The following is a 9937-nucleotide window of genomic DNA, read 5'->3' as shown; positions in this document are numbered from 1 at the left end:
TACAAGTGAAAAAAATTAGATTAACAAAAATATTTGGTATTGCCGCGTGTGGAAATGTCCAAACTATTAAAATAAAATGTAACCCCCCTTAAGGACATTGGGATTTTTGATTTTTTTCCTCTTTGCTTTGTAATAGCCTTTACATTTTACACCTACACACTCATAAAAGGCTCCTTTTTTGGCTTCACTAACTGTACTTTGTAATAACATCACAAATGTTATCACAAAATCTACTGTGAAACAAAAAAATAAATATTTGTGGGGCAAATAAATTCTATTTTGTAAATTTTGGGGGCTTCTGTTTCTAATAATGACACATTCAATGACACTGACCTTACGGTTTTCTTAATGTCATATTTTAATAGTTCAGACATTTACGCACACAGTGATACCACATAATTTGAAACCTTAACCCCTTAAGGACCGAGACCTTTTTCACCTTAAGGACCAGAGCATTTTTTGCAATTCTGACCACTGTCACTATAAACATTAATAACTCTGGAATGCTTTTAGTTATCATTCTGATTCCGAGATTGTTTTTTCGTGACATATTCTACTTTAACTTAGTGGTAAAATTTTATGGTAACTTGCATCCTTTCTTGGTGAAAAATCCCCAAATTTGATGAAAAAAATGAAAATTTTGCATTTTTCTAACTTTGAAGCTCTCTGCTTGTAAGGAAAATGGATATTCAAAATAAAAAAAATTTGGGTTCACATATACAATATGTCCACTTTATGTTTGCATCATAACATTTATGAGTTTTTACTTTTGGAAGACACCAGAGGGCTTCAAAGTTCAGCAGCAATTTTGAAAGGTTTGAAGTGGATTTGAAGGGTCTTCATATTAGAAATACCCCATAAAAGACCCCATTATAAAAACTACACCCCCCAAAGTATTCAAAATGACATTCAGTAAGTGTATTAACCCTTTAGGTGTTTCACAGGAATAGCAGCAAAGTGAAGGAGAAAATTCAAAATCTTCATTTTTTACATTCGCATGTTCTTGTAGACCCAATTTTTGAATTTTTGCAAGGGGTAAAAAGGAGAAAATTTTTACTTGTATTTGAAACCCAATTTCTCTCGAGTGAGCACATACCTCATATGTCTATGTTAATTGTTCAGTGGGCGCAGTAGTGGGCTCAGACGGGAAGGAGCGACAAATGGTTTTGGGGGGGCATGTCACCTTTAGGAAGCCCCTATGGTGCCAGGACAGCAAAAAAAAAAAAACTTGGCATACCATTTTGGAAACTAGACCCCTCAGGGAACGTAACAAGGGGTAAAGTGAACCTTAATACCCTACAGGTGATTCACGACTTTTGCATATGTAAAAAAAATTTAAACATTTTTACCTAAAATGCTGGGTTTCCCAAAAATTTTACGTTTTTAAAAAGGGTAATAGCAGAAAATACCCCCCAAAATTTGAAGCCCAATTTCTCCCGATTCAGAAAACACCCCATATGGGGGTGAAAATTGCTCTGCTGGCGCACTACAGGTCTCAGAAGAGAAGGAGTCACATTTGGCTTTTTGAAAGCAAATTTTGCTCTGGGGGCATGCCGCATTTAGGAAGCCCCTATGGTGCCAGAACAGCAAAAAAAAAACACATGGCATACCATTTTGGAAACTAGACCCCTTGGGGAACGTAACAAGGGGTAATGTGAACCTTAATACCCTACAGGTGTTTCACAACTTTTGCATATGTGAATTTATTTTTTTTTTTTTACCTAAAATGCTTGGTTTCCCAAAATTTTTACATTTTTAAAAAGGGTAATAGCAGAAAACACCCCCCAAAATTTGAAGCCCAATTTCTCCCGATTCAGAAAACACCCCATATGGGGGTGAAAAGTGCTCTGCTGGCGCACTACAGGTCTCAGAAGAGAAGGAGTCACATTTGGCTTTTTGAAAGCAAATTTTGCTCTGGGGGCATGCCGCATTTAGGAAGCCCCTATGGTGCCAGGACAGCAAAAAAAAAAAAACACATGGCATACCATTTTGGAAACTAAACCCCTCGGGGAACGTAATAAGGGGTTAAGTGAACCTTTATACCCCACAGGTGTTTCATGACTTTTGTATATGTAAAAAAAAAAATAATTTAACCTAAAATGCTTGTTTTCCCAAAAATTTTACATTTTTAAAAAGGGTAATAGCAGAAAATACCCCCCAAAATTTGAAGCCCAATTTCTCCCGATTCAGAAAACACCCCATATGGGGGTGAAAATTGCTCTGCTGGCGCACTACAGGTCTCAGAAGAGAAGGAGTCACATTTGGCTTTTTGAAAGCAAATTTTGCTCTGGGGGCATGCCGCATTTAGGAAGCCCCTATGGTGCCAGAACAGCAAAAAAAAAACACATGGCATACCATTTTGGAAACTAGACCCCTTGGGGAACGTAACAAGGGGTAATGTGAACCTTAATACCCTACAGGTGTTTCACAACTTTTGCATATGTGAATTTTTTTTTTTTTTTACCTAAAATGCTTGGTTTCCCAAAATTTTTACATTTTTAAAAAGGGTAATAGCAGAAAACACCCCCCAAAATTTGAAGCCCAATTTCTCCCGATTCAGAAAACACCCCATATGGGGGTGAAAAGTGCTCTGCTGGCGCACTACAGGTCTCAGAAGAGAAGGAGTCACATTTGGCTTTTTGAAAGCAAATTTTGCTCTGGGGGCATGCCGCATTTAGGAAGCCCCTATGGTGCCAGGACAGCAAAAAAAAAACAAAACACATGGCATACCATTTTGGAAACTAAACCCCTCGGGGAACGTAATAAGGGGTTAAGTGAACCTTTATACCCCACAGGTGTTTCATGACTTTTGTATATGTAAAAAAAAATAATAATTTAACCTAAAATGCTTGTTTTCCCAAAAATTTTACATTTTTAAAAAGGGTAATAGCAGAAAATACCCCCCAAAATTTGAAGCCCAATTTCTCCCGAGTAGGGCGATACCCCATATGTGGCCCTAAACTGTTGCCTTGAAATACGACAGGGCTCCAAAGTGGGAGCGCCATGCGCATTTGAGGCCTAAATTAGGGACTTGCATAGGGGTGGACATAGGGGTATTCTACGCCAGTGATTCCCAAACAGGGGGCCTCCAGCTGTTGTAAAACTCCCAGCATGCCTAGACAGTCAGTGGCTATCTGGCAATACTGGGAGTAGTTGTTTTGCAACAGCTGGAGGCTCCGTTCTGGAAACAGTGGCGTACCAGACGTTTGTCATTTTTATTGGGGAGGGGGGCTGTGTAGGGGTATGTGTATATGTAGGGTTTTTTACTTTTTATTTTATTTTGTGTTAGTGTAATGTTTTTAGGGTACAGTCGCACGGGCGGGGGTTCACAGTAGTTTCTCGCTGGCAGCTTGAGCTGCAGCAGAAAATTAGCCGCAGCTCAAACTTGCAGCCGGATACTTACTGTAATCCTCCGCCCATGTGAGTGTACCCTGTACGTTCACATTGGGGGGGGGGGGGAAACATCCAGCTGTTGCAAAATTACAACTCCCAGCATGTACGGTCTAGCAGTGCATGCTGGGAGTTGTAGTTTTGCAACAGCTGGAGGCTCAGTTTTGGAAACAGTGACGTACCAGACGTTTTTCATCTTTATTGGGGAGGGGGGCTGTGTAGGGGTATGTGTATATGTAGTGTTTTTTTACTTTTTATTTTATTTTGTGGTAGTGTAGTGTTTTTAGGGTACAGTCACACGGGCGGGGGGTTCACAGTAGTTTCTCGCTGGCAGTTTGAGCAGCGGCAGAAAATTTGCCGCAGCCCAAACTTGCAGCCGGATACTTACTGTAATCCTCCGCCCATGTGAGTGTACCCTGTACATTCACATTGGGGGGGGGGGGGGGAACATCCAACTGTTGCAAAACTACAACTCCCAGCATGTACGGTCTATCAGTGCATGCTGGGAGTTGTAGTTTTGCAACAGCTGGAGACACACAGGTTGTGAAACACCGAGTTTGGTAACAAACTCAGTGTTTTGCAACCAGTGTGCCTTCAGCTGTTGCAAAAGCTACAACCCCCAGCATGTACGGACAGCGGAAGGGCATGCTGGGTCTTGTAGTTATGCAACAGCCGAAGGCATACTACATTGGCTGGGGATGCTGGGGATTGTAGTTATGCAACAGCTGGAGACACACTGGTTTGCTACTTAACTCAGTGTGCCTTCAGCTGTTGCAAAACTACAACTCTCAGCAGTCACGACAGCCAACGGGCATGCTGGGAGTTGTAGTTATGCAACCACCAGATGCACCACTACAACTCCCAGCATGCACTTTAGCTGATTGTGCAAGCTGGGAGTTGTAGTTATACAACAGCTGAAGGTACACTTTTCCATAGAAAGAATGTGCCTCCAGCTGTTGCAAAACTACAAGTCCCAGCATGCCCATAAGGGCATGCTGGGAGTTGTGGTGGTCTGCCTCCTGCTGTTGCATAACTACAGCTCCCAGCATGCCCTTTTTGCATGCTGGGATCTGTTGCTAAGCAACAGCAGGAGGCTGTCACTCACCTCCTGCTGCTGCTCAGGGAACAGGTCAGTCCCGCCGCCGCTGTCGCTCCTGGGGCCCCGATCCCAACAGGGACGCCGGGGATCGGGGTCCCCAGCACCCGGGGTCTTCTGCCCGCACCCGCTCATGTCCTCCGGAAGAGGGGCGGAGCGGGTGCGGGAGTGACACCCGCAGCAGGCGCCCTGATTGGTCGGCCGGGAATCCGGCCGACGAATCAGGGCGATCGTGAGGTGGCACCAGTGCCACCTCACCCCTGCTGGCTCTGGCTGATCAGCCAGTAATTCCGGGTCATCGGGTCACTGGAGACCCCATTGACCCGGAATCCGCCGCAGATCGCTGGACTGAATTTTCCAGCGATCTGCGGCAATCGCCGACATGGGGGGACATAATGACCCCCCTGGGCGATATGCCGGGATGCCTTCTGAACGATTTCAGCAGGCATCCGGCCCCGGCTCCCCTCTGGCTAGCGGCGGGGGCCGGAAATGCTCAGGGCGTATCCATCCCTCGGTCCTTAAGCACTTGGAAACGGGGGCGTATGGATACGCCCTATGTCCTTAAGGGGTTAAGAACTCTTAAGGGCAATTTTCGTTCTTTCCTCCTCCCCTTCTAAAAATCATAACGCGTTCAATTTTGCACCTACAGACCCATATGAGGGCTTTTTATTTGCGCCAATAAGTTTACTTTATAATGACATCACTTATTTTGTAACATAATCTGCGGCAAAACAAAAAAAAAACTTATTTGTGGGGTGAAATAAAAAATTAAAAAAAAGACCATTTAGCAACTTTTTAAGGCTTTCGTTTCTACGCAGTGCACCTTTCGGTAAAAAAGACACCCTTAAAAAAAATTATAATTACATGCACCAAAATTAGTATGTTTAACCCCTTTTAAGGACCAAGTCCAGTTTGACCTTAAGAACAATGCTAATTTTGTTTTTGCATTTTCATTTTTTTCCTCCTCGCCTTCTAAAATCCATAACTCTTTTATATTTCCATCCACAGTCCCATATGAGGGCTTGTTTTTCTGCGTGACCAATTGTACTTATAAAAGCTCCTCTCATTTTACCATAAAATGTACGATGAACCCAAAAATACAGTTTTTTAGTGAGGAAATTTTAATAAAAAACACAATTTTGCTAATTTTGGAGGGTTTCGTTTTCACATTGTACACTTTACAGTAAAAATTAAGTTTCTTCATTCTTTGGGTCAATACAATTAAAATGATGCCCATCTTTACATACCTTTCTATTATTGTGTTCGTAGGAGATACAGACTGTCGTGTCCGGCACTGCAAGGGTGTAGTGCGTAGATTGCACTGGTAGCACACACAGTTTGATTGGCGTGAGGTTAAAGAGGCTGCTAAAACTGGTAGTGCAGGTAGAAGAGCACAAAGCGCTACTGTAATATGCAGAGAGAGGAACCGCACTCACCTGTGTATCCGTGCAGAAAGTCTTTATTCCATCAGTTTTTATTCCATAAATATTTTTAGTTACACAGTTTTTTTTTTTATGGGTAAAGGGGGATGATTTTATTAGGGAAAGGGTTAAATCATCTTTATCCACTTTTTTTTTTTGCAATGTTATAGCCCCCATAGGGGCTACATACACACAGGGCTACATGAGGGCTCATATTAGGGGAGGGGCTTATTCACATATATTAACTTTTTTTTAAGCCCCATAGGGGGCTATACCATGCAATCTTTTGATTGCATACACTGTTCAATGCAATGCAATAGCATAGCATCTATCAGTGTTATCAGTGCTCTACTGCTTCAGCCTGCATGGACGGCTGGGAGCAACAGAGGACCGATCGTCCAGCGAGGAGGCAGGTAAGGACCCTCCACTGTCCATTTAGCTGATTGAGACATCGCGATTTCATCGCAATAGTCCCGATCAGCTCCGCTGAGCTGCCAGGATGCTTTCAATTTCATTTTAGATGCCGCAATCAACTTTGATTGCGGTGTCTAGAGGGTTAATGCCGGACTTTTGGCCCCAATAAGGGGTCTGGGCAGGCGCCTTCGCGGAACAAGACGGCTCTCTCGTTCCGGGCGCGCCCGTCTTGGAAATCAGACACCAACCGTTCCGGACGTTTTGTGGCCAAATAGGGCAACCGCAAACCCACTTCCGCATGAAGTGATGCCCCCACCCGCAGATTTTTTTCTCCGGTGTAAGGTCGTCTCTTACTTCTTCGAGACATCTGGACCACACACATTCAGGACTCTTGGGTCAGGGACGTGGTGTCCAACGGATACCGAATCGAATTTGCCTCCCTTCCGAGGGATCGATTTTTTTCAGTCCCGGGCCCCCCGGTCTCCTTCTCTGGCGAAGCAGTTTCGGGAGGCCCTCCAGTCCCTACTTCTCCAAGTAGTTATTGTCCCCGTCCCTCCAGGGGAACGTTTTTGGGGTTTCTATTCCAATCTTTTTGTGGTCCCCAAGAAGGGCGGTTCTGTGTGGCCAATCTTGGACCTCAAGCGTCTCAACCGTCATCTTCTCATCCGCCACTTCCGAATGGAATATCTCCATTCAGTAATGGCATCCATCGAACAAGGGGAGTTTCTTTCTTCGGTGGACATCAAGGATGCCTACCTCCATGTTCCAATATTTCCCGGCCATCAGCGGTACCTCCGCTTTGCGGTTCCGGAGGGGTATTTTCAATTCGTAGACCTCCCCTTTGGTCTGGCCACTGCTCCTCGGGTCTTTACCAAGATCCTTGCGCCAGTGATAGCCCTGTTGCGGTCGAGAGGAGTCTCAGTGATCCCTTACCTGGACGACCTTCTCATCAAGGCTCCCACCAGAGTCCAGACTCTGGAGAATGTGGATCTCAATCTCCAGACCTTGGATCGCTTCGGGTGGATGGTCAACCGGGACAAGTCTGACCTCTATCCCACCCAGTCTCTGATCTTCTTGGGACTTCAATTCAACACGGCCATCTGCCCGGATTTGCCTTCTGCCGGACAAACGTCTGACTCTCCTGTCAGTAGTCCTCTCCCTTCGGGCCCAGGTCCCAGTTTCCATCCACATTTGCATGGAAGTCTTGGGTCGGATGGTAGCGGCCATGGAGGCCGTACCCTTTGCCCAGTTTCATTACCGCCCCCTTCAACTGGCGATTCTCTCTCTCGATGGGACAGATCTCCTCTGTCTCTCGATCGCAAGATTGTCCTCCCTTGTCGGATCCGTCAGTCTCTGCTCTGGTGGCTCCGCTCCCCCCTTCTTCTTCAGGGGCGATCATTTCTTCCCCTCCACTGGCAGGTAGTTACAACAGTTGCCAGTCTGTCGGCTGGGGCGGTGTGTTCAGGGACTAAACGGTTCAAGGCCTCTGGTCTCCCCGGGGTGCCCTTCTTCCGATAAACATCTTGGAACTGAGGGCGATTCTTCTTTGTCTTCTTCATTGGGAGTCCCTGCTTCAGACCCGCCCTGTCCGCGTCCAGTCGGACAACGCCACGGCCGTAGTGTACATAAATTGGCAAGGCGGCACTCGCTGCTCGGCAGCCATGGCCGAGGTGACAAAGATTCTCATCTGGGTGGAAAACAAGGTTCCGGCCATTTAGGCGATTTACATTCCGGGTGTGCTCAACTGGGAAGCGGATTTCCTCAGCCGGTCCTCAGCCGACCCCGGCGAGTGGACCTTCATCCAGAGGTCTTCGCGCAGATCTGCGACCTCTGGGGCATTACAGACGTGGACCTCTTCGCGTCTCGGCACAATCGGAAGATTCTTCCATTTGTTTCAAAGTCCCGGGACCCCCTGGCTCTAGCCGTGGACGCCATAGTGATTCCTTGGGCAGGGTTTGCCCTGCCCTATCTGTTCCCTCCCCTTCTGCTCCTTCCCAGGGTTCTGAGGAAGCTCAAAGCGGAGGACATTCCCGCCATACTGGTAGCTTCAGATTGGCCCCGAAGGACGTGGTACTCCGACATGGTCAGGCTCCTGGACGACTCTTCGCTGCGCCTTCCACTTCGTCCGGACCTGCTGTCTCAGGGTCCTCTTTGCCACCCCAATTTACATTTGACAGCGTGGCGGATGAGACCGCGGTTTTGAGAGCCCACGGTTTCTCTTCCCAAGTCATTCGCACCATGCTCAGGGCTCGTAAGCCCTCCTCGGCGAAAATTTACAGTCTTATTTTCGTTAGTGTGAAGCTCAGGTCTTGTCTCCTGTTACTTTTTCTGTTCCCCGTCTTATCTCCTTCTTGCAGTCGGGATTGGGTTGTCTCTCAGTTCCCTTAAGGGTCAGGTTTCGGCCGTTTCTATTCTTTTCCAGCGTCCTCTGGCTTCTAATTCTCATGTCCAGACCTTCATTCAAGGAGTGGCGCATGCTGCCCCTCCTTATCGGTCACCTTCTCCCCCTTGGGACTTGAATCTGTTCTGGGTGTCCTCCAAGGTGAACCCTTTGAACCCCTTAGGGAGGTGTCCCTGCGCCTCCTTTCTTGGAAAGTGGCGTTTCTTGTTGCGATCACCTCCATTCGGAGAGTGTCTGAATTGGCAGCTCTCTCCTGCTGTTCTCCGTTTCTGGTGATTCACTGTTAGGTCCTATCTCTCTATCACTTCTTCATTTCGTCAGTGCGATTCCTTTTTCGTCCTTACGGAAGGTCGTAAGGGACAACCGGCTTCCAAGGCCACCATTTCTCGGTGGATCCGGTCTGCCATTTTGGAAGCCTATCGCTGTATGGGGAAGATTCCTCCCATCAGGGTTGTGGCTCATTCTACCTGTTCTGTTGGTGCATCCTGGGCTCTCCAGAACAAAGCCTCGGCCTCGCAGATTTGCAAGGCGGCTACTTGGTCGTCTTTGCACACTTTCTCGAGGTTCTACCAGGTTCATACCTTTGCATCGGCTGATGCTAGTCTGGGCCGTAAAGTGCTGCAGGCGGCAGTGGAACAGCCGCCTGCCTGACTGATTATCTGCCCACCCAAGGGACGGCTTTGGTACATCCCATGGTCTGTGTCCCCCAATGGAGTCGATAGAGAAAAGGAGATTTTTTAATGCTTACCGTAAAATCTCTTTCTCGAAGGATCCATTGGGAGACACAGCTCCCACCCTTTTGGGTTTCTCTTTGGTTCTCTGTCCAAGGGTGTGTTTAGTTATGCTTTTTCTTCTGGTTCTTGAACAGTTCGTGTTTTTTCCTTGACCTGTCGGTCCTCTCCTATTGCTCTGGTACTAAAACTGATTAGCTCAGGGCCTGGAGGCGGGTATATCCTGCTGGGAGGAGCCGACTTTTTTTGTTGCCATAGTGTCATACCTCCTAGAGACATCATCATACACCCATGGTCTGTGTCCCCAATGGATCCTTCGAGAAAGAGATTTTACGGTAAGCATTAAAAAATCTCCTTATTTTTTAACCAATGTATATTACAAATACGCATATAATGGTATTATCTACATTGTCTAAAAAGTTTTTGTTGACAACAGGTACACTTTAACCCCTTAACGACCAAGGACGTAAATGTACGTCCTGGT

Source organism: Hyla sarda, chromosome 11 (genome assembly GCF_029499605.1).
Source record: "Hyla sarda isolate aHylSar1 chromosome 11, aHylSar1.hap1, whole genome shotgun sequence".
Taxonomy (NCBI): Eukaryota; Metazoa; Chordata; class Amphibia; order Anura; family Hylidae; genus Hyla; species Hyla sarda.
This window is presented reverse-complemented; position numbering follows the sequence as displayed.